Consider the following 24,459-nt stretch of genomic DNA (forward strand, 5'->3'; position numbering starts at 1 on the left):
TCCTGATCATCCAATCCAAGTCCTCCATGGTTCTTAGGCTTACAAAGTTTAGCTCAAGAGACCAAGGCTCATTTCCTCTTGGTCTCCTCCTTGCCCCAAAGGAAGATTCTTTGAATATTTCTAAATTGCTGAATGACCCCTTTTGGAGCTGGGAGTGTTGATAACATGAAAATAGGGATTGCTTGAAGCACTGCTTTTGTAAGAACTAACCTGGCAGCAAAGTTTAAAGATTTGATGGTCCATTTATTGACTTTGTCCTGCAACTTGTTGATCAAAGGTTCCCATATACTTTTGAGCATAGGTTTTGCAGTTAGAGGGACTCCTAAATATTTTGAAGGAAGGAAATCCCTTTGAAAGCCAAGAATTCTGGAGATATTTTTCTGAATAGCAATATTGGTATTGAAGAAGAAGATTTTAGATTTGGAGAGATTAACTTCCATACCTGAAGCCGAGGCAAAAAGATTCAAATTTTTTTTGTAGTTTGAAGCTTCTTGGACTGTGGGGATTCCTTGTAGCATGGTATCATCTACAAATTGTTGGTGAGTCAGGGCCTACCCATTGTCATTAAGCTACAGACCTTTGATATTTCCTAATGATTTCACCTACCTTATATCTCTCCCCAGTCCTTCCATCATGATGATAAAAAGAAAGGGGGAGAGTGGGTCACCCTATTTGAGGCCTCTTGTGGGACTAAAAATCTCTGAGGGAGAGCCATTGACCAATATAGAAAAACTGGAGGAGGTCACTAGTGCCATTACCCATCTGACCTAGCTGTGATCAAATCCAAAAGCAATCAACATTTTCTTAAGGTAGACCCAATTTACCTTGTCATAAGCTTTGGTAATATCTAATTTCATGATCATACCCACCTGCTTCTTACTAGTTAAAGAGTGCACCACTTCTTGCGCTTGTATGATATTATCCAGAATTTGTCTGCCTTCCACATAACCTGATTGCTCTCCAGATACCAGGACTGGAAGCAAAGGTTTGAGTCTGTTAGCCACAACCTTGGATATAATCTTATAGATTATGTTGCATAGGGCTATGGGTCTGTATTTATCTGGTGTTTGAGCAATTTCCTATTTGGGGATCAGGGCGATGAAGGAAGTATTGAGGGCTTTCAGGATGGTTTTTTTTGATCTGGAATCCTCCACCACCTTCAAAATATCCTGCTTAACAATATTCCAGCAAGCTTTGAAAAAGTCCACATTGAAACCATCCGGGCCTGGAGCTTTTCCATTATGCATGTCTTTCAGGACATCACTTAGCTCCCCTTCCGTTACTGGTCTATTAAGTTTGAAGTTGTCCTCTGTTGGGTCCCTATAATACTAGTGATTACCGCATTACTATTGTAGTTATACCCCTTATTTATATTGTTGTGCCCCTATTACCCCCATATTGTTATTTCTGTGCCCCATAGAATCCCTCTATTGTTATTTTTGTGGCTTTATATTATTATTGTTAGGTCGGCTGGATTATATTGTGACTCCTTAGACTCCTATATATAGAAAGGAGGTTTTGTCATTTGTATCATCCAAGAATTGTTCATTTATATAATGTAAATGAGGTTTCCCCCTCGAAGAGGCTGAATTCTAAGGCGTGGATCTCTCTTTTCTATCTTTTTGTGAGCTGGTTTCATAACATTTGGTATCAGAGCTTTGGATTCTAGGGTTTCGCTGCTCCAAACAGGTCATCGTGGAATTTTTGCTATAACGTTTTTTCTGTGACGTTTCAGAAGTCGCAGAAAAAACCCATTTGAGAAGAATTGGCGCTGAACCTTGGATCCAAATTTCAGAGCTTTTCGTGTGATATTTTCGGAGATATGATCTGAGGAAGTTGGCCTTTTTGCAGACTCCTGAATTACATTCAAAACAGGTGACCTGGGGAAAATCGTCATAACTCTCTCTCTCAGGATCGGATTGAAATTTCGTAAAAAGGTATAGAAAGAGGACGGACTGTAGTTTCTTGTGTGTGTGTTTCAGATTCAAAGGTTGAAACAGTGACTCGTGGCACGTCGTACAAGTTCGCTCTACTGAACCAGTCTAAAAGCAAGTCACTGTGGGAGATTTCACATAACTCTTCCTTGGAGAATCCAATTTGGCTCAGACTTGTGGCATTGGAAAGAGGACGCAGAAGGCTACTACAGGTATCAATTTTAGAACTGGATGATCCGAAATTACAGAGATACATCAGATTCAATATCAGGCTTCTATAAAGTGAAAAAATGTGTGTAGTTTTTTTTTTAAATTTTTGTGTAAGCTTGGTTTAACGGAATTCAAAGGGCATAGTAAAGCATTATTATCGGTAACTGATGCCCCGAGGAAAGAAAATGCAAACACCTAGTAAGGAACCTGAAAGCTCTAGCATGACTCATGAAGAAGAGGAAGAAATGCTACATGATATATCAAAATTACAAGAACAAGTGCAACAAATGTCACGCTCACAAAAGCTAACAGAAGCTAAGATAAGTGGCGTGGAATCTAAGATAAAGGGTATGGAAGCTAAGATGGATGATTCAAAGAAAGATTTGAAGAGAGACATTGCAGATTTGAAGACAGATATGGAAGAATTGAAGAAGTTGCTACAAGAAAGGGTCACTAATGGTGAAAAGGTAGTAAAGGAAACTCATGATGAGAACAAAAGAAATGTTAATCATGATTCCATAGACGCTAATGTTGGATCGAAGAATCACCATATTCCAAAAATCGATATGAGGAAGTTTGATGGCAAGGATCCCGCCACATGGATATTACAGATGGAGCAATTCTTCGATCTCAATAATGTGCAAAACACACAAAAGGTACGTATGGCAACTGTATATTTGGAACCAAATCAGTTTGTATGGTATCAATGGCTTTGCTCTCGTAAACAATTTATCACTTGGGCAATTTTTACGGAAGAATTGATAGCACATTATGAAGATACAAAAAGCAACACTTTTTTTAGCCAATTGATAAGTCTCAAACAAAAGGGTTCAATAATGGAGCACATTGAGGAGTTCCAAAAATTGAACATAAGGGTAAAAGATATTCCAGAGGAGCATAGGATTGATGTGTTCATAGGGTCTTTAAAGGATAATATCCAACATGATGTTCGCCTTTGGGAACCTGATTCATTAGAGAAGGCATTCAGGTTAGCAAGAAAAATGGAAAGCAAAATTATGGCAACCAGGAAGCATACCACTCACAACTATAAAGACGGAAGTGTTGTTGCCCCTAGTCTTCCACAACCTATAAGGTTGACACCACAACAATTGGAAGAAAAAAGAGCAAAAGGGCTTTGTTACAGTTGTGATAGCAAATACACTAAAGGTCATAAGTGTGCTGAGAAGAAATTATTCTACATAGATTGTGAAGAGGAAGAAGAAAAGGAGCAAGAAAGGTCAAAAGAAGAAGATATACTCCAGGAACAAAGCCTAGATGAAGAACAAATAAATCCGACCATATCTTGTAATGCATTGGCGGGAATTACCACTCCTCAAACCATCAAGATAGAAGGACAAATCAAGAAGAAAAAGGTAATAGTGTTGATTGATTCAGGAAGCACCCACAATTTTATTCATTGTAGGGTAGCAAAAGAATTGAATTGCTTCCTATATCCAGCACCAGAGTGTCAAGTGATGATTGCAAATGGAGGAACAATAAATTGCTCTGGAAAGTGCCATAATATCAAGCTATCCATGGGAGAATATGTATTGACTAGCCCAATGCTTTCCATTCCAATGGGAGGTGCTGATGTTGTACTAGGAGTCCAATGGCTACAATCCTTGGGTACAATAGCTTTTAATTTTCAAGAACTTTTCATCAAATTTTCTTCGGAAGGAAAGGAAGTTGAATTAAGGGGTATTGCAGGGAAACCAGGAAAGATAATCAGCTCTAATGGTATGACAAAGCTTCTAAAAAAGGAGCAAAGAGGTGTAATTGCACAATTATGTTCGCTAGATGTTTCCACATTGGAATCATCTATTTCTCCAGATCTCCAAAAAGTCCTGGACAATCATTCCAAGGTATTTGAGACTCCCAAAGGTCTCCCACCTATGCGTGATCATGATCATGCTATTCATCTGATTCCAGGAAGTGTTCCTCCAAACATCAGGCCGTACAGATATCCCTATGTCCAAAAAAGTGAAATTGAACGTATGGTTGCAGAAATGCTAGAGGCTGGTATAATTCAACCGAGTCAAAGTTCTTTCTCAGCTCCAGTAGTATTGGTGCACAAGAAGGATGGATCATGGCGCATGTGTCCAGATTATAGGGAGCTCAACAAGCTCACTATTAAAGATAAGTTCCCCATTCCTGTTATTGATGAATTACTGGATGAATTGCATGGATCAATTTACTTCACCAAGTTGGATCTTCGTTCAGGATATCATCAAATCAGAATGAAGATTGAAGACATTCCAAAAACGGCATTTAGAACTCATGAGGGTCATTATGAATTTTTGGTCATGCCTTTTGGCCTTACCAATGCACCTTCAACATTTCAAGGTTTGATGAATTCAATTTTCAAACCATTCCTTAGAAAATTTGTGTTAGTATTTTTTGATGATATACTAATCTACAGCAAGTCTTGGAAGGATCATGTTGAACATGTTGACAGGGTGCTACAACTATTGGAGGAGAAACAATTATATGCAAAAAGATCCAAATGTTTCTTTGGAGTCCAGGAGGTGGAATATTTGGGTCATATTGTATCTCATGAAGGAGTTAAGGTAGACCCTAGCAAAATTAAAGCCATTAAGGAATGGAAAATCCCCACATCCATAAAGCATCTGCGAGGATTTCTTGGGTTGACAGGGTATTATCGCAAGTTTGTTAAGAATTATGGGAGAATAGCAGCACCTCTAACAACATTATTGAAGAAAGATTCATTTTCATGGACTCCGGAAGCAACAAAGGCCTTTGAACATCTTAAAGAGGCAATGTGCCAAGCACCGGTCTTAGCTACACCGGACTTCACAAAAACCTTTATTGTGGAATGTGATGCTTCAGGAAATGGAATTGGTGCTGTTCTAATGCAAGATGAAAGACCCATTGCTTTTGAAAGTCGTCCAATCAAGGGAAAGTTTTTAAGCAAAGCTATTTATGAGAAGGAAATGTTGGCAATACTCCATGCACTTAAGAAATGGCGACCCTACCTAATGGGAAGACACTTCAAGGTAAAAACGGATCATGATAGCCTTAAATACTTTTTAGAACAAAGATTATCCTCTGAAGAGCAACAAAAGTGGGTCACAAAGATGTTGGGTTATGACTTTGAAATCATCTACAAAAAAGGGAAGCAAAATGTGGTGGCAGATGCACTCTCAAGAAAGGATGAGGATGTGGAAGCATTGTTGTGTGCCATTTCTATTATCCAACCAGATTGGATAAACGAAGCAAGGGAGGAATGGAAGAATGACGAAGAAGTGTGGGCACTTATTCGAAAGCTACAACAAGATTCCAGTACTTCTGATACATTTAGCTGGCAAAATGATTCGTTATGGTACAAAGATCGCTTATACCTCTGTAAGAATTCCCAGCTAAAACAAAAGATTCTTATGGAATTGCACACTTCTCCCTTAGGAGGGCACTCAGGATTTTTAAAAACTTACCACAGGGTTAAGAAGGAATTTTTTTGGGATGGCCTTAAATCAGATATTCAAAAGTTTGTGGCGGAATGTTTGGTTTGCCAGCAAAATAAAGTTGAAACAATTAAGACACCGGGTCTATTACAACCTTTATCCATTCCAAGCCAACGTTGGGAGGAGGTTTCAATGGATTTTATCACAGGTTTACCCAAGTCTGAGGGAAAGAGTGTCATCATGGTGGTAGTTGACAGACTTACCAAGTATGCACACTTTTGTGCATTATCACATCCATTTAAAGCCAGTACAGTTTCTACTGCATTTATGGAAACAGTTCAAAAGCTACATGGAAACCCAAAGATTATTGTAAGTGACAGAGATCCCATTTTCACTGGAAATTTTTGGACAGAATTATTTTCTTGTCTTGGTACTCAGTTAGCTCATAGCTCATCTTATCATCCTCAATCTGATGGGCAAACTGAGATAGTAAACAAATGTTTGGAAGGATATCTTCGTTGCTTTGTATCTGATAAACAGACACAATGGGTCAAATGGTTGCCTCTGGCTGAATGGTGGTATAACACTTCCTTCCATACAGCAACAAAAATGACCCCATTTATGGCACTTTATGGGTATCAACCACCATCCATCACATCATATTTAAGAGAAAATTCTAAGGTTCAGGCAGTGGAACATCACATCGAACATCAACAACAAGTCCTCCAACTCTTAAAGGATAACCTCGTGTTGGCACAAAATAGAATGAAACAACAGGCAGATCAACATCGCAGTGAAAGAAGTTTTGATGTAGGTGATTGGGTATTCCTACGGCTACAACCATATAAGCAAATGTCCCTAAAGCAAGCTAAGAAGGATAATAAATTATCACCAAAGTATTATGGTCCGTACAAGGTGTTGCAAAAGATTGGTACTATGGCATACAAATTGGAGCTTCCTGCAGCTTCTCGATTGCACCCAGTTTTCCATGTTTCATGTTTAAAGAAGGTTATAGGTGACAAGCTCCCAATTCAAACAATATTGCCAGAACTTGACGAGGAAGGAAAAATTATATTGGAACCGGAAGCAGTCACAGAAACAAGAACTCGACAGCTACGAAATCGATCAATTTCAGAGTATCTTATCAAGTGGAAGAACTTATCCGCTGAAGATTCCACATGGGAGGATGAGAATTTTATGCAGAAGTATCCAGAACTACTCAAGCGTTGAGGACAACACTTTTTTGAAGGAGAGGGGCATGTTGGGTCCCTATAATACTAGTGATTACCCCATTACTATTGTAGTTATACCCCTTATTTATATTGTTGTGCCCCTATTACCCCCATATTGTTATTTCTGTGCCCCATAGAATCCCTCTATTGTTATTTTTGTGGCTTTATATTATTATTGTTAGGTCGGCTGGATTATATTGTGACTCCTTAGACTCCTATATATAGAAAGGAGGTTTTGTCATTTGTATCATCCAAGAATTGTTCATTTATGTAATGTAAAGGAGGTTGCCCCCTCGAAGAGGCCGAATTCTAAGGTGTGGATCTCTCTTTTCTATCTTTTTGTGAGCTGGTTTCATAACATCCTCTCTGGATACTAGTTTCAGTACATCAATAGTTATTTCTCTGATGGATTGCTCTCTATCTAAATTGTTCTCCTATGCTATACCTTGGAAGTGGTGGACTAACACAACTTCTATAGCTTTATGGGAGATCTGCAGTTCTCCTACTTCATTCTTGATCGAAGAGATGTTGTTGTGAGCTCTATTTGCCATGGTGGTTCTATGGAAAAACTTAGTGTTACGCTCTCCTTCTTTTAGCCATTGAACTCTAGACTTTTGTCTCCAAAATATTTCCTCTTGTTTACATAGATTTTCCCATTCTTGATAATGTTTATCTACTTGCTTGCTGATGTCTTTATCAAAGCCTTCCTTGATTAGAGCTTGGTTGAGAACCAACATTTTGTTTTCAACTACTCTCTTTTCTTCAAAAATATTACCAAAATCCTTCTTGTTCCATTCCTTAAGCCAGAATTTGATATGCTTTAGTCTTTTGTGAAGAAGATACATACTGGTCCCCTGAATCTGCAAGTCCTCTGTCCACCATTTCTCAATGTTGCTTATGAAGTCTGGGTGTGACAGCCAGATGTTTTCAAATCTGAAAGGTTTGTTTCTAGGAGTGCCTATACCCTTGATTTCCAATTGAATTGTCCAATGGTCTCAGCCTCCAAAGCGAAGAACACGCACCGTTACCTCTTTACCATTTAGCATAAGATTCTCAGAGATGAAGAATCTATCTAGCATTGAGGCAACAAGGGCCTCTCCTCCCCTCCTGTTATTCCAGGTAAAGAGGCCAGTATTCCAGTTAGTATCAACCAGATTTATGTTATCAGAAAAGGTTTGGAAAGCCAAGGAGTCTTTTCTTAGAGATCTTGTTCCTCCTTTTTTCTCTAAAAGGGATTTAATCATGTTGAAATCCCCTCCTACGATCTAGGGTATGTCTACATGTCTGTTCCTGAGATCCACTAGGGTATCTAGAAACTTGAGTTTATCATCTATTCTCTAAGGACCATAAACATTTGTGACCAGAAGGGCGTTCCTTTCTCCTATCGGTTGAATAACAACTGATAAGTAATTTCTGGAAGCCTCAGCTTCCAGAATCGCAATTTTGTGGGGATTCCATCGAGTGAGTATGCCCCCTGCTGTATTTTCTTCTTTTACTTCTAGGAAATCATAGTTGAAGCCATTTACTGTGGATTTGTCTTACCTTTTGAATGGAACATTTCGTTTCTTGGATGAACATTATATATGGCGTTTCTTGTTTCATTCTATTACTAAGCATTCTGTGCTTTCTCTTACTCCCTAGACCTCTAATATTCCAAGGTGTCAACTTCATTATAAAAAATTTGTAAAGGAGTAGCTGGCTAGTTCTTTCATCTTACCTGAATCAATCATCAGCTTTCCACACTCCATCAAGTGTTCCTTCTTCTTTTCCCTTCCTCTTTCCTCGCCTGGGTTTTGAGTAGCTAGTCCCGGTGTAGCTTTCATCATTTTCACCCCTCGGTTGTCCTGCTTGTCTATGTTGTTCCCTCTCTCTAGCTTCCCAGCTTGCGTTTTCCATAGAAACAACTGTTGTATTCTGCTGAGTTCTTCTTGAGGTAGCGAATCCACTCCCCCTGTAGTACCCTGCCTCAAGAATCCTTCTAGGTCTAGGTTTTCCTTATCAAGAATTTCTAGTAGTTCATGTTCCTCTGGGTCCGTATCATTCTGGGTCATTTCCTGATCCATTTCTTGTTCAGCATCACTCATAGTGGCTTCTTTTTGGTACTCATTATTTTGTGTTTGTTCCAGGTTTCTTTCCTTCTCCTTTTCTACAGAACTCCCTTCCATTGTTTGATCTTCTATAGTTATCTTTTCCTCTTCCTGAAGCACCTGAAAATTGTTCTGCCTAAACTATTGACCTTCGCTCTGCTGATTTTTCGGTCCTCTTTTACTTCCTTTGCCTCGGTTAACCACTTTCTGGAAGCTATCTGATTCTTTCATTGTGTTGATTCCTCTTTTATTTATTTCTTTATTGAGCAGTCAGTCTTTGAAAATATTCCCATGTTAATCGCATTTGTGACATTTGAATGGAATGTGCTCGTAATCTACTATTTGCACCCATTATTCATCAAAAACTTCCAAGAGTATCTTGTCCAGTAGAGCTCTTGATAGATCCATGTCTAAACATATTCTAGCAAAGGAAGTATATTTTCCCCTTCTAGTGGCTTCAGAGGCTTTAACATAGTGATCTAATTTATTGCCTATGGCTGTTATTGATTCATTTTGCCAATAATCTAGAGGTAGAGAGTCGAGCCTTACCTAGACTGGCACTGAGGTAAAAGTTTCCTTCTCTGGAACAAAGTTCATCATCCAAGGTCTCATGTAGAGCCCCGCAGTAGCATAGAAGTAAGGCCCTCCTTCAAATATTTTGTCCTTGTCTTCAATATTAGTGAACACCACCGTAAAGAAACCCTTCGACCCGAGATGGAGATCTATGCTCCCTTTAGGTTTCCAGTGGTATTTAATCCACGAATGTAAAGCTTTTTCAGTCAGCCATAGTCCCATGAACTTACAAATGAGGGGATATGTACCTATGTGCTCCCTATGCACCTGCAACTCTGGATTATTTAAAATAACCGTGGGAGTTGTGTATGTTTTGGGTTTGCAAGGACCCTTGCTTTTCTTGTCTTTAGTTTCCTATTTTTTGTCTTCTACCTCTATGTCGTTTGTGCTATATTGACCCTTTTCTATGGGTTCTTCGGTTCCCTCTTCCGTGCTTTGTTTTCTTGCCACTCATGTTTCCCTCACATTTTCTAGAGGCTTCTTGCCTCTGCTGGCAACGGCCTCCTTGTAGGAGGGAGTGGAACCCCCTCCTATACCGCCCTTCATAGCGCCCTCTGACTACCCCTATTTTCTCTGGATGTTGATTTCTCTTCACTGTTCTGCTCCTCCCTCCTTGATCACCTACTCTCCCCCCAGAACCCTCAATCTTTTTGGCATGCAATGTTGTTGTTGGTAGTATGCTTGTATTTGTGCCACACTTATAGTGAACGTGTGTTAAATTTCTTTCACCTTGCAATACTTCTATTGGAAATGTGCTTTCATTTAGGTTAGAAACTATGTTAGATTTATTTTTCTTTGCAATATTGTTGTTGTCAATTTGGTTCTTTATGATAAAAGGGAATCTAGCAAGTGTTAGATTTCCTTCACCTTGGCAATGTTATTGGAAATTTTGTGCTTATGTTTGGGCCAGAAGTTCTGCTAGATTTCTTTCGCTATGTAATATTGTTGATTTCAATTTTGGTTGTTTAATATAGAGGAAATATAACACGTGTTAGATTTCCTTAACCTTAGTAATGTGATTTTGTTTGTATTAGAAGGAAATATAGCATGCACTAGATTTCTTCTGGAATGAAATGTTTTTTTTGGTCCTATGGTTGTATTTATGCTACATGTAAAGCTAGCATGCATTAAATTTATTTTACCTTGCGATGTTGTTATGGGGAATGTGATTTTGTTTGTGATAGAAGTTGTTGGATTTTGTTGGATTTTTCTTGCCCTAGAATGTTATAGTTGGCAATGTGCTTTTGTTTGTGATAGAAGTAAATCAATTGTATGCTACATATCTTCCACCTTGCAATGTTGTTTTTGGCAATGTGATTTTGTTTGCGATAGAATAAACTCTAGAATGTGTAAGACTTCTTTTAATTTGAAATATTTTTGTGATTAATATTCTTCTATTTACGTTAGAAGGAAATTTATCATGTGGTGGATTTCCTTTGCCTTACAATATTGTTATTGGCAATGTGCCTGTGTTTGTGTTAGAATTAAATCTAGCATGTGTAAACACCATGTAATGTTGCTTCTAGCAATATGCTTATTTTTGTAGTAGATGGAATGATATTGTTTGTTAGCTTTCATTTGAGGAAACAATGTTTCATTACATACAATATGACTACCATACTATTTTTATTTTTGTGTCTATATTACTTTTTCATAAGTTGTGTGCTTTTGTGAAAATATAAAGTCACACTTTAGACGGTTCAAACTTTTAATTACAATTTACGATTTAATTGTTGTTACAAAATTGATACAAGCTACAATAGAAAAAATAATAATGGCAAAACGGGACTATGTTGATCTCCTTATTAATGATCAAGTCATTGGGCTAGGAAGGGTCGAATATGCAGAGTCTGGAACTTATTATGTTTGAGAAAGGGTTAATGATGGTTATGTTACAATTTTGATAATTGATATCACTCAACCACATTTGATTGCTGAGGATGTTAATGAAGGGGACATGCATCGATGGAAGATCATGGATTTGAGACACAACATAGGTAAATAAGATATTGAAGCATATGTTACATATTATTGATAGTATAATAAATGTTTTTTTTTTTTTTTTGTAAATACTAACTTTATTTATATTCGTTTATAAGTGCAAATGTTTCTTCTACATTTCCTATTGGAGACGAGGTAGATCTTCTGCAACATGGAGTGAAGGTGGGTGAGGGATCCATATTCAATACAGAGCTTGGGTATAATGTGCATGGAAATATGGTAAAGAAAGGATGCATAGTGGTTAAAATTGAGAATGTGTTAAAAAATAATGCTCCTCTACCACATCCAACAAGATTTGAGCATACACATGGGGGTGCATTGGAATCTTATGAAATTTGGCCAGAATCAGTTTTTAGAGCCTCATTGTCATGATCATGCCATAAATATTCCCCAAGATAGTGTTAGATTCATATTTACAAAGGTTTCTCTTACACATAAATGCATGGGAACAAGCATGTTCATTTCCAAAAGAATGCTAGTTAATGTCCCCAAGGATGACATTTTTCAGGGTGAAACACTAGGTGAAATGGAATTTGGTGTTTTTCTTGAAGAGATAGATGGAAATGGTGAGATATGCAGAATTAGGGATAAGGATATATATTGTTTGTTTAGATGGCGAATAAATAAGTTGGTGGACAACAAACGTCTGATATTAAGGGTCAAGGAAAATTTCAAGGAGCCACCCAAGGAAATGGCGATATGGGATGTTATAGACCACACAAATCCCTTAGACAAATGGGATGGGTACCTTTGTAATTAATAAGGTAGGAACTCAATTGATATGCATGTAAAAAGGCCATATAAAAGGATAGAATGAGTTATGTTTACAAAAATAATTGCAAAATGTCAAACAAAATTAGATGAAGAGAAGGAAATCTAACTCTTGATAGCAAATGTATGTTGTAGAAAAGATTGTCTTCAACATGTGGATAGGAAGGCCATTGGAGGTGCTAGAAGTGGTATGAGACAAATAAATAAAGATGGTATTAGAGAATTTTTCTTGAATTCATTCATGTCAAACACAGTCATGTCAAAGGGCCATGGCCTACCACCTATGGTTAGAAATGTAAAGGACATGAGATTTAATGGGAATATTATTTGTAAGAAAGCATGGTATAAGTTACATAAAATTCCTCAAAGCACATTCTATAACTACCAACATTATTTACAACATGGGCAAATCAAAGATATTAATGCTAACACCAACATATGCAAAGCACGAGCTCACACAGTGGAAACCATAGAAATATTGCACAAAATTGTAATGGATAATTTAGATTTTTCACCAAACCAAACACGTCAAGTTGAAGAAGATGGAACATCTTCTCTTTTAAGATATCTTCCTTCGAGTTACAGACAAAATTATTTGTTAAAAGAGATCAATGAGGCTCTTCAAAAGCTCAATTACCCATTAATATCATAGTCAACAATCAGTAAGATTTGGAATACTAAGTTTCAAGATGTTGCACCTTCAATGAAAACCAACTTCAGTAAATGCAGTGAATGTATTGTGTTGAAAGCACAAATGAAGTCAGCAACTACTAAAGAGTTGGAAGAAAAGGCATAAGGTAGGCTGAAGAAACATAACAAGATTTTTATGTGAGGAAGATATTGATACTATGCCCATAGAATTATGTCAAAGCAGTTTCCAAAGGAGTATTTGAGAATTATCCATGATAAAATGGAAAAAAAAAAGACTTCAATCCCAAGGCTACGTGTCAAATCAAAATATGTTGTAGGAACAAATTTAGGTTTGTCATCTATAGTTATTCTTTCACATGGGCATAAGGGAGGGGGTTTTGGTCATTTCTCCCTATAATTTGTCAATATGGGATCACAATTTACTATTACATCCCTGGCAAAGTGCTTAAGGGACCTTGAAAACCCACGAATGGATATCTATGGTGATCTACTTTATGAAAGTGGAATTTCAAGAAACCCACTTACAAATGCATTACTTGACACCTCTATTTACTCAAAATGTCAAGGGTACTAGGATGATTTTATATCTCATGGAAGTTGAAAAAGTCAAAATGTTGATTTTAAACCTCCTCCTCAACAATTGTTGTTGTATTTGGATAATGCAGTAAGTGATAATAAGAATCACTATCTTGTCATGTTTCTATCACTTTTAATTGAACTTGGTGTCTTCATCACTATTCAGGTTGGGTTCTTACCTGTGGGGCACACACATGAAGACATAGATGGAACCTACGAAAGAATGTCTTACAACCTAAAAAAGTAAAAATATTTATTCCTTACCTGAAATTATGGATACATATCGCATAATTGAAGAAAATCGAGTGTTTCCACCTACACTTATTGACAAGTTCTACGACTTCAAAAGTTTCCTTAATGGATACGTCGAGGAGGGAAAAAATGCATTAGTTGGACATCTTAATGTCCAATACTTCCAATTTCTTGTACTTAGTGATGTTCTAGTACTAAGGTACAAGAATCAATTAGAGATATTAAGTGTTCAAGTCGAGTTGAGTTATGTGGTATAGATGATGAATGTCAACCTATAATTTCCATAGGGAAGCCATCTTTCTTAGCTTCCAAACAAAATGTTGTCTATTTAAAATAGCTAAATGAAGGGATATCATTATACATAAAAATGTGGAAAGACACTATTTGGAATGATGATTCACCAATTGTTACAGAGGGATGGAAAAATAAAGTAGTGTATTGGGAAAAGTTCTTGATACATTACATGGAATCTATAATGATCATAGAATAATAGATGGAATTAATTCATCTTCTCAGGATTTCTAACCCAACACAAGGCACATTCTTGATGCTTATCATAATGCACTCCAAGTAATCAGTAATTTTAAGTATTATGGATGGATATTTTGATAATGCAATAGATGAACCAGTATATGTTGGACCCAAATGCAACAAGCGAAAGCCAACACTCAATCTGATGATTGATGTTGAGAAAGGAAATATGTTGCTTGTTCGATCAGAAAATGAGGATGTAGGAGAGATGATTTGGATGGAAAAGTCCATCTCAGATATATTTAGGTATAATGAAAGTGAGAATCTTCATGTAAAGGTTGACTGGTGGAAGCCTATGTCAAAAAAATAGAATGGAAAATTTTTAGAGCAATATTGGGTACCAAATCTTGATGACACAAAACTTAGCTCTATTCCAATTAATACCATAGTGTGGGCATGGATGCTAAAGAAATAACATTGCAAGAAGACCAAGATAGATAAATATGGTGTAGAAATCATTCTTGATCTACTTGAGTGAATATCTTAAGAGTAGGCTTATATGATTCACGAATGTATTTTTTTTAATGATATATTAATATACGTTCAGAGACGCTTGTCCATATTTGTTGTATATCAAGTATTCTCTTCATATTCTTTTTGGAGGAGTTTTATATTATTTAATATTTCAATTTATTCATGTGTTATACAAATTACATGACAGTCCCATAAAATATTTAAGTTTTCAAAGCTTTATTTGACCAACATGACTTCTCACCATATCAAATATGCATAATCAAATTCAATAATGCACTTAAAAACATCCTCTAAAATTGGTCTATTAAAACAACAATGGAGTACCTAATTAGTATTCTATTTAATATAAACCATTTAAACACTTAATGAATAAATGCTTTATACTTGATATAATGTTTTAATTGAGATTTCCTTAATTTTATTATTATAATTGATATAAATCAAATTCTCTATTTTGTTGCACTCTAATTTATAAAAAAAATATTTTTGATCATTGAACAACACAACTAGGATTATAAAATACTCCCTCTTATTGATTTTGAAGTGGTGCCAAAACTGTATTAGTGTAATTAATTTGTACTCAACATAGGAAAAGTAGTTATTGTCAATTTAAAATGGTCAATAATAGTAAGAAAAACAATATTAAGATATTGTTAACTAAATTTAAAGGTAAGTTTTTTTTTTTACAAAATCTATTATTCACAAGTCAAATTTAATACATAAATATAAATGTTAATGATAATAGAAATAATGTAAGGAATCTAAGTTTTAGATGAAATATGTTCTTTTCGATATAATATCCTTAAAAACTATAGGAATAAAAACTAAGCATTTGTAATAAATATATTAGTCAATTTTATCTCTTTCGTGTTGTATTTGAAAATAATCAAATTGTACTACTTTGTTACTATTCTAATTCATGATTGGTTTTGATCATTAAAATGATTAGTAATTGAGATGAGAGGATCATTTGATAACCTAGTATGGGGGGATGTGTAAGTTTGTCTGTTGGTTTGTCCCCCTTTAAAATAAAAACTATGTCCTAAATAGAAAAATTAAAAAATGAATATGTTGTAAAGTAATTAGAAGTAAAAAAATGTGCGAATTAGATGTCTAAATCTTATACTTTTCAAAAATATTTTAGCTATTGATCCAAATAAACTATTTGAAGATTTATTTTAACTAATTTATGTCAATATCAACTACATATATATCTATATATATAAAAAATGTATGGTTAAAATTTTTATTTCGTCATATATATACTCTATTTAGCATTCAAAAATACAGTTTCAACAATGAAAAAAACACATTGTAACTTTCACTCTAAAAATGTTTGCACGTGAAGAAATTTGATCCCTACATCCACACTTAAGATGGATCTATGATGGTATATATTGGACACATTACTATGATCATTTATCATTAAATAACTTTATACTTAACATATATCTTGCATATTAATCTAGTATTCATTAAGTAAGCCTCAACCAACTTCGTTTTCAACATAAAAGTACAAATAATAACTAAAAATAAATTATGCTACTACTCGCATTCAACAATTAATTTGATCCTAAAAAAATATTTTCACCTAAACTCTAAAATGGTGCAAACATCCTTCAATAGTATGTAATGATGATGGTGATAATGATGATTATCATCCAATAAGACCAAATATGGTATATAAGAAGGTAAAAACATATCACTAAAACTTATTTTGAATTTTATTGTTATGCTCAAAAAGCATTAAAAGAAGGGTTTCAAGATCATCATAATTTTGTTAGTTAAGCAATCAAGGTTGGTAGTGTCACAAACATTTTGAAATTTAATTCCAATATGAGTATAAACTGGATGATCTATAAGAGTTTTTTAATCTTCAATCATATTAATAGTGTCGCAAAGGTGATAGACTTTTAGATTGTGCCAACAACATCTTAGCAATAATTGTAACTTAACACATACATGATATTTACTATATCGAAGTATAATTAAATGGATTAATAATAATAACATACACACCATTATTTTCATCAAATAACCTTAAAAACATATCTTTTAATATAAACCATAAAAGATATTAAAATAGATAATGTAAGGAATCCAAGATTAAGATGTGAAAGATTTTCTTTTGCAAGTTTATATAAATTTCTTTTATAAAGTTTATCATGAAAGTTTTTACACAAAAAAGGGTGAATATCTACATGAAAATTAGTGAACTAAGTGACTTTCTAATTCCTCATTTTGAAAAAACTTAATCTAGTTAAATTTTTAAATAATGGTATATATTGGACACATTTCTATGATGATTTGTCATTAAATAACTTTATACTTAATATATATCTTGCATATTAACGTATTATTCATTAAGTATGCCTCAATGAACTTCGTTTTTAACATAAAAGTACAAATAATAAATAAAAATATATTATGCTACTACTCGCATTCAAAATTTAATTTGATCCTAAAAAAAGATTTTCTCCTCAAGCCTAAAATGGTGCAAACTTCCTATAATAGTATGTAATGATGATGGTGATAATGATGATTATCATACATTAAGACCAAATATGGTATATAAGAAGGTAAAAAGATAGTACTAAAAGTTATTTCAGATTTTATTGTTATGCTCAAAAAGCATTAAAAGGATTGTTTCAAGATCATCATAATTTTGTTTAGTTAAACAATCAAGAAGGTTGGTAGCGTCACAAATATTTTGAAATGTAATTCCAATATGACTATAAACTGGATGATATATGATAGTTTCTTAATCTTCAACCATATTACTAGTGTTCCAAAGGTGATAGACTTTTAAATTGTGCCAACACTGTCTTAGTGATAATCTTAACTCAACACATACATGATATTTACTATATTGGATTATGATTAAATGGGTTAATAAAAGTAGCATACACATCATTATTTTCATAAAATAACCTTAACAAACTTATCTTTTAATATAAACCATAAAAAATATTAAAATAGATAATGTAAGGAATCGAGGAATAAGATGTGAAAGATTTTCTTTTGCAATTTTATATAAATTTGTTTTATAAATTTTATCATGATAATTTTTACACAAAAATAGTGAATATCTACATTAAAATTAGTGAACTAAGTGACTTTCTAATTCCTAATTTTGAAAAAACTTAATTTAGTTAAATTTCTAAATTCTATATCCACTAACTACTTCCAAATTTAATGAAATATGTGTTATCATGATGATAAATATCTAACAAACATAAACATCATCTAAGAAACACATCTGGATTCACTACCATCACCTAATTATATACACCTCTAGAACATATAAACTTCATTATGTAGCACACAAATCTAATATAAATCTCATGTCAAATAACTGCTACCACAGACACAACTATCTACAAGCACATTAATGATCATATCAAACATGACCTAACAATATACACATCGACATCAACAAGAATAATGCACCATGTGTGTGTATATATATATACACACACACACAAAAATTCAAATAAGTACATCAAGGAAAAGAAGTGCAATCAAATATCTTTTGATACAATATATTTAATAGTGTCAACCTCATCAACAATAGAATACATTGGATGATCAAATGCTCCCTCAATGTTTCTCAAATTCAGCTAAGGTGCAAGAGGAGGTGGTTAGTCTACAATACAAGACAATGGGTGGTTAACTACTGCCTCAACATAGTTTTTCAAACTCTGTGGTCAAGGAGGAGGTGCTTTCTCTGCTCTGCTAGGAGAAACATAAGGCACATCCTCTAGCTTTGGCATCTCAACATCAAGCCACTAACTAGGAGGTGTACTACTAGAAGGATCACTGACACCTTGATGGTCATGATCCGATGGGGTGGTACAACCAAAAGAATCATGATCACCACCCTCATCATCATGATCATGATTGCCACCCTCATTGTCATCATCACAACCCTCATCTAATGTATCTTCCAATGCATGGCTTACATCCCTCATTGCTACCAATACCCTACTAGCTTCAACAATATGACGCATAAGAGACATCATATCACAATGACAATCCATGTAGGGATCCACAAACCTAAGACCTATGCTGATATCTTGAGCTCTTATAGGGTAAACTCACTCATCAATCAAAACTCTGGCTAATTGTCAGAGTAGCCCATCTGAATTCGCAGACCACCCATATGGACCTAGACGCACATGCCCCCCTAATGATGTGCCTCACACTCTTGGGCCTTGCCCATCTCCTTATCTCCTCCATTCGCTAGGGAACGAGCCATGTCCTCATCAAATGTGCTGATGTCTACAAATTATATAGTACACAACAATAATTAGACAATTTTAATATTAGAAAATTTAATAAAACAAGTTAAATAATGTGCTAGAATAAATTTTATTCTAATTAATTAAAACAATAAAACGAAACTAGATTAATTTAAATAAAACAATAATATTACCTCTATCATCTAGAGGCTCAACTGTTGTCAGGAGGATGTTGGGAAACTATCTCCAATCAATCCCTGCATATGGAAACTCCAACTCAACAAATGCATGGTCATCCTCACTGGTCAATAGCATCAGTGCCTCAACAAAATTCGTAGCGAGATACTCTGGTACTCCCCTATTGGGCATCATCTACCCCACATGCACATTTGGACCTTAGTGATCAGACTAGGATAGTGACGGTGAAATGTATGCCTCATCTCTAGAAAACTCTCAAAAAATAAAAAAAATAGCTTTGAAGAAAAAGGGAAGGTCCTCCTCCTCTATCCTAATGCATGAAATCTATATAAAGTAATGCAAAACATCCCCCAAAAAATGGCATACCATCTAATGTAACATGGCACCCAAATCAAAGAATCAAAATAATACAAAAGATAGCAACTAATGTGTTGCCCATCACTATTAGAGTGTACAATGGTGGTGACTACTAAAGAGAAGCACCTAACCTCATGTGTGGAAAAAGAAGAAATTTGTAGTTTTCTAACATGGAACCAAAAAAAATTGGACGGCCCACATGAGGCCCAACATATCTTTGAGTGTAGGCAAGATGACTCTCAGCTACAATCCATGGGGGACACCAAGGAATGAGGGAAACTCCTCACCTCTCCTAGATAGGCTAGTTTTAAAGTATACATCCTCCTAAGTCAACCTATATCATGCCCTAGGAAAAACATGGAAATCCTTCTCCTAGGCACTCCATTGATGGACTAAATGCATCAATAAGACATAGTGCACCTTTAGGGATATAGCCTCCTCATATTACTTGAGCAGGCCTTCATTCGTTAATAACAATAGGCATTCCTTAAGAAAAATTGGGCCACTATAGTAATAGGGCGAGAGTATAAATTCCTCTCCCTCTCTCTAGCCTCCCATGTTCAGACCATATTATATCGTTCCACCTGTTGCTCTTACTCTAGTTGTTACTCCCTTTATTGATGTCTCTGCTACATGATTGACATATAAAATACATCAGATTCATACATAAAATAAAATAAAAAATATTAAATGAAAAATTTATTTATAAATATGCAAACGTAATTTTCAAATAAAAAAAAATCACTTGTGTGCTCAAAACACAGTCATTCACCGACTCTAGTGCATTGCCAAGTATAACCGCACTAATGTCAGTGCGCATATAAGTATGATGGACCATCATTAGTTCAGAAATTTATTTTTTCATAGTAGTGTGTCACACCTGTGCATTGGTGCACACATATAACCTTTTCACACTGACATAGAACATTCAGGTTATCGAATGCACCAAGCTATAACCATATTTTTCAATATTATTTTTGTGGTATGTTTGGTAAATATAAATGCACCGGGAGTAACACACACAAGTATAATTTACCATATTCCCGATGCATTTTTATTTATGAAGCATACCACAATAGTCACCTTGCATTAGGTTCACACATCAAATGTGGTGGACCCTATAAATTTATCAAGTCCACTGCTATCAGTGGGAGCCGAATATATCAAACACACTACATAGGGAGAAATTTTTTTTTTTTCAAAACCAATGGAAAATCTAACCTGATCTTCTATTCTAATCCACCAAAATATTAAATTAGAGAGAAACATAGATATTAGTTGGAAGTTTGGTCTTTGGGGAAGTATTATGGACACGTAATGGAGAAAAATAATTTTTTGCATGGTTTGAAAAAATTTGAAACTAAGGTAGTAAGCATGGTATAGAAGGATGGTTGGAAAGAGAAACACTAAAGTTAGTGTGCTTGCATTAGGAAAGAGTGCTAGCGATGCTTTAGATCTCTCCAACACTTTAGATGGTAAAAATTAAATTTATTGCCAGGATGGTTTTTTTATTTAACCCTACTTTGGTGCGTTACTCTAACTACATTGGCGTAGAATAGATCCAATAACACTACTTTTTTTATAAATTAAAAAATATATCGTAGTGATTTTCTTAAGATGCATTTAGACATTCTAACATAGTTATCACACTGGTGCTTTCTCTGACTAAAGAACCACACTATTTTTAAAAATTAAAAGCCACCTAGTCATGCTCTTTCCCAGATACACTGGGGTGTTTTAGTACCTCTATCAGATCTGTGCGTGATTGGAAAATAGAATCACATTTTTATGAAATTTAAAAACTATAGTGGTTCTACTTAATGGTACACGTCAGGATATTTTACTACATGAAGGGAACCGTTGCTATCGATTATTCAAGCATTGGTGTGTTGGGCAATCTAGCACACCATGTTTTCTAATTTTATCAAAATAATTTTTCAACAGTGCACCATGTTATATGCAACACCGTTGCTTTTATGGAAAGAAAAACACTGGTGCATTTTTATATTGTAGACACACCATCCAAAAAACATCCGTTAAAACATCTGCCCTCCCACCTCCACTAATGACCTATGTTATAAACATATTTTTGGGCTATTTCTATAGAGGCTTCCACAAAAACCTCCACTAGAAGGTCTTTTCCTTGTAGTTATATCAACAACCAAACTATCCCAAGAGCTTGGTAGAGAACACAATAGGTTGATGCACTTATTTTCATCTGAAATTTTTATATAAACATATAACAACTGCCAAACCAGAATATTGAAGGCATTTAGATGCTTTGTCACTTGGTCCATGTCCTTCATCCTCAGGTTATATATATTTTTTCTTAAGAATAATTTTTTCACTAGAGACTTAGATTGATATAAATTCCCTAAGTTGTCCCACAAATCCTTTGTTGTAGCCTACCTTGGTACATTCAACAATACTGAATTTGAGGGACACAATCATATTATGTTGTTTCCCTTTTTATCTAACTTCTCTTATTCCTCTTCCAACATTATTGTTGGTACTATACCTGTATCTAAAACAATCCATTGCTATTTTTCCACCAAAAAATCCTCCATATTGAGCTTCCATAGCTCAAAAATTTGTCCATTGAATTTCTTGATTTCTATATTTTCAATGTTTTCCATCCTCTTTCATTGCAAGAATCGATCATGTAGTTCTCCCACTATAACATGGTCTACCACATGCCCAAGAAAAAACCATTAGTAGCAAAGCCATCCTATTGAAGCAAAAAAACTTTGATACTAGATGTAGGTTTTAACCCTGTAGAGAAATTACCTGCAAACAAATTATTAATAAAAAAAAATTATATATAATGGTGAGAACATAAAATTTACAAAACCATTTTCTCCTTGAACCTAAACGAGGAAAACCAGATCGATTTTTCATTTTATTCCTTTCAATGTTACAATACATTATATACATTTTTAACCATTCATAAACCCTAATCCACTAACCCTCGATTAGAACATAACCATCCTTCCCTTGATGGGATGTAAAAAATACCATTAGTAAAAGCCATCACGTGAAATACCATGTGCAAAAACCATGCACAAAACCATGGTTAGATCTATCCATCATCCTTGGTTATGCATAAATAAAATTCTTTGGGCACTGCCCCAAACCCTGTGTAGGGGGGGCTATCATCCCACTAGAAGCCCCCCAATGCACTTGACACAATGTTATTGATCCTCAACCTAGACATGGAAAGCATATAACATGTACCCAACACCACAATATGTTCTACTCTACATACGAATAGAAATGGAAATACTCAATATCTAGGGCTTAATAAGGGATTTTATGGTTAACATGGGGCTTATATAGGGCTTAATATGATCCCCCCTTCAAGGAAGTGTTATCCCCAACATTTCACCATATGTGGGTATTTCTACATGAACAACTCATCTACCCATTTCACTTCCCCCACTATTATTTCTTCCATTCAATGAGGTATTTAGTAATTACTCAATTTCTTAGATACTTATCCTTGTTTCCAATATTTCTTTGGTTCTAGTATTATTTTCCCTTCTTCCTTCACCTTTGGAAGAATATTTTGGGCTAGGATCTTTTCATCGATGATCTTCTTTAAGCAATAAACATGGAAGACAATATGTACACATGAATATTGAGGCACGTCCAATTTATAATCCTCTACAACACCTTAAAGGGGCCATAATACTTCAGTCCTAATTTATTTTCCTCCTTTTGTTTCTTGAGATACATATACTTATACCATTGTAGTCTCACAGATACTCAATCCCCTAGTTCAAATTACCTTTCATTGTGATGTTGATATACTTATTGTTTGATCCTATTCTATGACATAACCAAGTTGTCCTTCAATCATTTGAGGACCTCTTATTAGTGTTGTTTGTGGTCCTCCACTGCTTAAGCCTTTATAGCACCTTTCAATTGTGATCTTATGGATGGAGGATGATATCTATAAATTTTCATAAATGGTGACATTTTTTATTAGGTATGGAGGGATGTGTTGTACCACCAGTCTACCAAGGGAAACCATTTTACCCATTGTGTTTGTTTATCAGGTGTAAATAAATGTAGATATGCTTCTAAAAATTTACTAACAATTTTAGTTTTCTGAAGAGATTGAGAATGATAAGATGATTTGTGAGCCATTTGAGTACCCAAGGAAGAAAAAACTTAAGTCCAAAAAATTCCAACGTCAATTGGATATTTGTCACTTATAATAATTCTTGGTATTCCATGTAGCCTTTTGATATTTCCATGAATTCTCTTTCCATTATAATGTCTCTAAAATGATAAGAAAGAGATAAGAAGTGGGCATACTTTGTCAATCGATCTACCACTACCATAATGACACTCTTTCCTGTGGATTTGGATAAACCTATAATAAAATCTATTGAAATGTCTTCCCAATGTTGTGTTTGTATGACTAATGGTTGAAAGACCCTCGAGATCTCTGTTGTCTCACATTGATTTTATTGTAAAACTACAAATTCTACCATAAACTTTTCCACATTTGATTTAATACCTTCACAATATGTGTGTGTGTGTGTCTTTGTGTGTTTATGTTTCTTGATACTATGGTATGTATTCAAGGGACCTAAATTTCCTCTTACAAGAGAACTGTGCAATTCTAAAACAACCTTCAGTTTGAGATGAGAATTCTTACATAACTATAAGCAATATTGATAACATAATGAATAATTTTTCCACATAAATTTTCGTACTACATTGGAGTGCTGTTGTAGCTATTGAATGATATTGTATATCATTTCATCTTGCACCCATTCTAAACTTACTTCTTCTACCCAACTATATTGTGGAATGGAAATAGCACATAGAAAAATCTTTGTGTCTTCCTCTTTCCTTCAGATTACATTTGCCACAATATTTTGTTGCCCTTTTGTAGATTATTTTGAAGTCATAATCCAACATCTTTCTAACCCCTTTTATTC

The sequence above is a fragment of the Pinus tabuliformis genome, chromosome 1_2 (assembly GCF_031772625.1).
Source record: "Pinus tabuliformis cultivar Carrire ecotype Pingquan chromosome 1_2, CPIR1, whole genome shotgun sequence".
Lineage (NCBI taxonomy): Eukaryota > Viridiplantae > Streptophyta > Pinopsida > Pinales > Pinaceae > Pinus > Pinus tabuliformis.